Genomic DNA, 7,144 nt, shown 5'->3' on the forward strand with positions numbered 1-7,144 from the left:
ATAATTTCAGGGTGAAGTGGAAAATCATTGTGACAAGAAAATAAGGTTTCTACGATCAGATCGCGGAGACAAATATTTGAGTTAAGAGTTTGGTCTTCAATTAAAACAATGTGAAATAGTTTCACTACTCACGCCACCTGGAACACCACAATGTAATGGTGTGTCCGAACGTCATAACCGTACTTTATAAGATCTGGTGCGATCTATGATGTCTCTTATCGATCTACCACTATCATTTTGGGGTTATGCATTAGAGACAGCTGCATTCACGTTAAATAGGGCACCATCTAAATCCGTTGAGACGGCACTGTATGAACTATGGTTTGGCAAGAAACCTAAGCTGTCGTTTCTTAAAGTTTGAGGTTGCAATGCTTATGTGAAAAAGTTTCAACCTGATAATCTCAAACCCAAATTGGAGAAGTGCGTCTTCATAGGATACCCAAAAGAAAATGTTGGGTACACCTTCTATCACAGATCCGAAGGCAAGACATTCGTTGCTAAGAATGGATCCTTTCTAGAGAAGGAGTTTCTCTCGAAAGAAGTGAGTGGGAGGAAAGTAGAACTTGATGAGGTAGCTATACCTGCTCCCTTATTGGAAAGTAGTTCATCACAGAAATTTGTTCTTGTGACTACTACACCAATAAGTGAGGAAGCTAATGATGATGATCATGAAGCTTCAGAACAAGATACTACTGAACCTCGTAGATCAACCAGAGTAAGATCCACACCAGAATGGTACGGTAATCCTGTTTTGGAAGTCATGCTACTAGATCATGATGAACCTACGAACTATGGAGAAGCGATGATGAGCCCAGATTCCGCAAAATGGCTTGAAGCCATGAAATCTGAGATGGGATCCATGTATGAGAACAAAGTATGGACTTTGGTTGACTTGCCCAATGATCGGCAAGCAATTGAGAATAAATGGATCTTTAAAAAGAAGACTGACGCTGACGGTAATGTTACTATCTACAAAGCTAGACTTGTCGAAAAAGGTTTTTTGACAAAGTTCAAGGTGTTGACTACGATGAAATTTTCTCACTCGTAGCGATGCTTAAGTCTGTCCAAATCATGTTAGCAATTGCCACATTTTTATGAAATCTGGCAAATGGATAAACAAAACTACATTCCTTAATGGATTTAAAGAAGAGTTGTATATGATGCAACCAGAAGGTTTTATCAATCCTAAAGGTGTTAACAAAATATGCAAGCTCCAGCAATCCATCTATGGACTGGTGCAAGCATCTCGGAGTTGGAATATGCGCTTTGATGAGATGATCAAAGTATATAGTTTTATACAGACTTGTGGTGAAGCCTGTATTTACAAGAAAGTGAGTGGGAGCACTACAGCATTTCTGACAAGTATATGTGAATGACATATTATTGATCGGAAATAATGTAGAATTATTCTGCAAAGCATAAAGGAGTGTTTGAAAGAAGTTTTTCAAAGAAAGACCTCGGCGAAGCTGCTTACATATTAAGCATCAAGATCTATAGAGATAGATCAAGACGTTTGATAAGTTTTTTCAATGAGTACATACCTTGACAAGATTTTGAAGTAGTTCAAAATAGAACAGTCAAAGAAAGAGTTCTTGCCTGTGTTACAAGGTGTGAAATTGAGTAAGACTCAAAGCCCGACCACAGCAGAAGATAGAAAGAGAATGAAAGTCATTCCCTATGCCTCAGCCATAGGTTCTATAAAATATGTCATGCTGTGTACCAGATCTATTGTATACCCTACACTGATGTTGGCAAGGGAGTACAATAGTGATCTAGGAGTAGATCACTTGACAGCGGTCAAAATTATCCTTACTGGAATAAGGATATGTTTCTCGATTATGGAGGTGACAAAAGGTTCGTCGTAAAGGGTTACGTCGATACAAACTTTGACACTGATCCAGATGATTCTAAGTCTCAATCTGGATGCATATTGAAAGTGGGAGCAATTAGCTAGAGTAGCTCCATGTAGAGCATTGTTGACATAGAAATTTGCAAAATACATACGGATCTGAATATGGTAGACCCGTTGACTAAACTTCTCTCACAGGCAAAACATGATCACACCTTAGTACTCTTTGGGTGTTAATCACATAGCAATGTGAACTAGATTATTGACTCTAGTAAACCCTTTGGGTGTTGGTCACATGACGATGTGAACTATGGGTGTTAATCACATGCTGATGTGAATTATTGATGTTAAATCACATGTCGATGTGAACTAGAGTATTGACTCTAGTGCAAGTGGGGGACTGAAGGAAATATGCCCTAGAGGCAATAATAAAGTTATTATTTATTTCCTTATTTCATGATAAATGTTTATTATTCATGCTAAAATTGTATTAACCGGAAACATAATACATGTGTGAATACATAGACAAACAAAGTGTCACTAGTATGCCTCTACTTGACTAGCTCATTAATCAAAGATGGTTATGTTTCCTAACCATAGACATGTGTTGTCATTTGATTAACGGGATCACATCATTAGGAGAATGATGTGATTGACATGACCCATTCCATTAGCTTAGCACCCGATCGTTTAGTATGTTGCTATTGCTTTCTTCATGACTTATACATGTTCCTATGACTATGAGATTATGCAACTCCCGTTTGCCGGAGGAACACTTTGTGTGCTACCAAACGTCACAACGTAACTGGGTGATTATAAAGGAGCTCTACAGGTGTCTCCAAAGGTAAATGTTGGGTTGGCGTATTTCGAGATTAGGATTTGTCACTCCGATTGTCGGAGAGGTATCTCTGGGCCCTCTCGGTAATGCACATCACATAAGCCTTGCAAGCATTGCAACTAATGAGTTGGTTGCGAGATGATGTATTACGAAACGAGTAAAGAGACTTGCCGGTAACGAGATTGAACTAGGTATTGAGATACCGACGATCGAATCTCGGGCAAGTAACATACCGATGACAAAGGGAACAACGTATGTTGTTATGCGGTCTGACCAATAAAGATCTTCGTAGAATATGTGGGAGCCAATATGAGCATCCAGGTTCCGCTATTGGTTATTGACCGGAGACATGTCTCGGTCATGTCTACATTGTTCTCGAACCCGTAGGGTCCGCACGCTTAAGGTTTCGATGACAGTTATATTATGATTTTATGAGTTTTGATGTACCGAAGTTAGTTCGGAGTCCCGGATGTGATCACGGACATAACGAGGAGTGTCAAAATGGTCGAGACATAAAGATTGATATATTGGACGGCTATATTTGGACATCGAAAGTGTTCCGGGTGATTTCGGAGAAAACCGGAGAGCCGGAGGGTTACCGGAACCCTACCGGGAGTAGTAATGGGCCATATGGGCCTTAGTGGAAAGAGAGAAGGGAGCCAGGGTGGGCCGCGCGTCTCCTCCCCCCTTGGTCCGAATTGGACTAGGAGAGGGGGGCGCCCCCCCCCCTTTCCTTCTCCCTCCCCACTTCTTTCCCCCTCCTAGTAGGAGTCCTACTCCTACTAGGAGGAGGACTCCTCCTGGCGCGCCTATAGGGGCCGGCCGGCCTCCTCCCCTTGCTCCTTTATATACGGGGGCAGGGGGCACCCTTAGACACACAAGTTGATCCACGTGATCGTTTTGTTAGCCGTGTGTGGTGCCCCCTTCCACCATAATCCTCGATAATAATGTAGCGGTGCATAGGCGAAGCCCTGCGACGATAGAACATCAAGATCGTCACCACACCGTTGTGCTGACGGAACTCTTCCCCGACGCTTTGCTGGATCGGAGTCCGGGGATCGTCATCGAGCTAAACGTGTGCTAAAACTCGGAGGTGTCGTAGTTTCGGTGCTTGATCGGTCGGGCCGTGAAGACGTACGACTACATCAATTGCGTTGTCATAACGCTTCCGCTTCCGGTCTACTAGGGTACGTAGACAACACTCTCCCCTCGTTGCTATGCATCACCATGATCTTGCGTGTGCGTAGGAAATTTTTGAAATTACTACGTTCCCCAACACGAACACCCCCTAATCCAGGACTCCCTCAGTAGCCCCTGAACCAGGCTTCAATGACGACGAGTTCAGCGCGCAGATTGTCTTCGGCATTGCAAGGCGGGTTCCTCCTCCAAGTACTTCATAGAAGATTTTGAACACAAAGATAGTGTACGGCTCTGCAAAATAAGTTTCCACATATTGCCATAGAGAGAATAATATTTACACAAATCTAATCTGCTGATGTACTCCATAGTGTGACATCACACCACGGCCAAGCTTTTATTCGAACTGTTTTACTGTCCCATCTTAGCGCGTTATGCGAGGCGGTTTCCTTGGCATGTCTTGTTAAAGCAGAGACCGTGTCCCCTTATTCCGGGATTCTCATCAATACGGGCGTGGGTAACCCAACCGCTTCTAGGACTCCTAGATCATAGGCAAGTCCAAACGGACACGGGGAGGACACTCGATATCCACCCTCTTTATAAAGGGACGACGCCTTGTATTTTTCCCTCCCGTGCTCAATCGAATCCTTCCCCCACCTCAAGCTCAAACGCCCAAAGTTCAGGTCAGGTGCTCCGAACCTTCAGTCATGTCCGGATCTAGCTTTCAAGGCCGATGGGTGCCTTCTTCCGTCACGGAAGAAGACGTCAAAAAGTTGAGGGAGGCCAGATATCTGACCGCCAAGATTCTGCATCGGCTGCCTCCCTGAGGGCAGGTCGTGCCCTCCCCCGAACCCAACGAGATCGTCGTGTTCGTCTCCCACTTCCTCCAAGGTCTAGGCCTTGCATTGGATCCTTTTGTGAGGGGCTTGATGTTTTACTACGGGCTAGATTTCCATAATCTAGCTCCGGACTCCTTTCTTGATATCACGACATTTATTGTTGTGTGCGAGGCCTTCCTCCGGGTTAACCCTCACTTTGGCCTATGGCTCAAGACCTTTGAAGTAAAACCGAAGATGATCGAGGGGCAACATGCGGAGTGTGGACGTGCCTCAATACGCAAGATGACGGGAGCTGCATGGCCCAAAGGTTCCATTCCAGAGGTGTCTGAATTGTGGCAACAGGAGTGGTTCTACATCACGGCTCCTAGAAGTGCCAAGTGGGCGGCCGCCCCTGTCTTCCGCCCGGGCCCTCCACCACAACTGATGTCATGGATTAGTAGAGGATTGAGCTGGGGTCCGGCCTAGGACGTGCCTATACTGCAAAGCCACATTCAAGATCTCTTTAATGGAGATTTCAGTTTGGTTGCAGTAGCACAAGTTATGCTGGTTCGCCAAGTCCAGCCTTGCAAACGTCGGCCTCTTCGCTTGTGGGAGTTTAATCCCGAGGGACCGCACACCATTCAAAATTTCCTCAGCCTGACGCACAAGGAGATGTACAAGTCATTCTTCGGACCTCAAGTGGAGTGTCGGAAATCACCGAGGACGTGGGCCTGAGTAGCAACCGCGCCGCCGAACAGGTAAGGCATCTTCCGACCGAGCGTAATACCTCTCCTTTGATGCGAAGTTATTTCTGAGAGTCCGCTTTCTGACCAGGACTGGCTAATGAAGGCGAAGGTGATTCGGTGCTCGGCCCCCCTCCCTGAGGGTTTGGAAAATCCGATGTTGGAAAAGATGCTCCAGGCCGCACCTGGCCCGGAGCCCTTGAAGGAAAATGCGGGCGGTCGCGGGCCCCAAACGCTGGCCGCTCTAGCCAAGGGAGCGAGCGTCTCCATGAAGGAAGTTGACCAGAAGAGGAAAAGGATTGCGTCTGGGGATTCGGAAGCCGAAGCTTCCAAACGGGAGAAGAAGTCTCCCATAGAGGGTCCTACCCCGGGGGGTGCGGCTGCCGCACAAAGTCCACGGGGGGATCAATTCTCCCACGAGTCGTAAGTGACCCAAAATACCTTAATAGTACAGATATGACGTCTTTTCTTCTGAGAAGATAACCACTGCATGTATCTTTGCAGTTCAGGCCTTAGCCCCTCTCAAATGAGCTCATCTTCGGGGGATCTTCTTCCAGAGATGATGGAGAGCGAAATGCCTCCTCCGCTCCGGAAGCGGGCGACCCTAAAGTGTCATCGCGGAGGGCCTCTCCGAGTCCGGTGAGGCCAGAAGATAATCCCTCGACCCCCGAAGTTCCCAATGTCTGGCTCCCGAAGAGAGCAGAGAAACGACTCCGGCACCGTCTAGTGTGCAGTCGGATGTTCTGAGGGAGTTGGTGGGGCGAGCGGCCATCTCAGATGAACACCGTGTGCTGATGAATACGGTGATGGAGAGAATCTCGTCCGCCGAAAGCGGATTGCATAAAGCTTTTATGAGTCTACTGATAGGCTTTGAGGTACGTAAAATAATGTATGATAGTCCTGCACATACTAGGTGTGCCCTGTGTAGATAGTAGCCCCTGAGACTCTGGTTGTCGTCGGAAACGACGACGAACAGAGGATCATATTCCCAGGTAATAACCATACTGCCTCTATGTGTAGGTGATGGAAGCTCCGGTGGCTAGCCGGACTAGCGACTTTGCCCATTTAGAACGGCAGTTGGATGCGGCAGATGCCGACATCGAGCTTGTTAACAAAAGGCTTGACGAGGCATAGGGTAAGTGTCATTATTTGGTGAACGTCACATAGGAATAGTAGCATGATGCCAGTATCTTTAATATGTTGTGACTGCAGATGGGGCTGCCACTATTGAAGCCTTGCGGGCAGAACTTGCCCGAGCCAAGGAACAAGCGAGGTTGGGTAATGCGGCTACTTTAAAGGCGGCCGAAGAGTTGCAAGCCGAGAAGGCCGCACATGGCGAGAGCCGAGACAAGATGGCCAAGATGGCCATAGAATTAAAAGCCGCCACCGACCGTTGTCGGGTTCTTGAAAAGGAAAACCAGGCGAAGGCATCGGCCCTTGAGAAGGCTGCTACGACGAGAAAGGACTTCCGCTCTGCTATGAGGGCAAAGAAGGAGGAGCTGCGGGAAGCCGAGGATATTGTAGCTAGGAAATCCTTTATGTTGCGGAAGAAGTTCGGAGATCCTCGGTATGCCCCCCTGGATCGGCTGTGGAGCTCGGAGGATGTGTATATGGATTTGGCGGCGAGCGCTGCCGATGCGGCCAAGTACTTCCAGGGTCAGACGGACCGTGGAGTAGACCAGCTGTTTTGGAGACAATTCCATACTCCCGAGCGTCCACTTTCATTGACTGACCAATTAGCCGAATGGGCCGAACTAAA

Source organism: Triticum aestivum, chromosome 5A (assembly GCF_018294505.1).
Source record: "Triticum aestivum cultivar Chinese Spring chromosome 5A, IWGSC CS RefSeq v2.1, whole genome shotgun sequence".
NCBI classification, from domain to species: Eukaryota; Viridiplantae; Streptophyta; class Magnoliopsida; order Poales; family Poaceae; genus Triticum; species Triticum aestivum.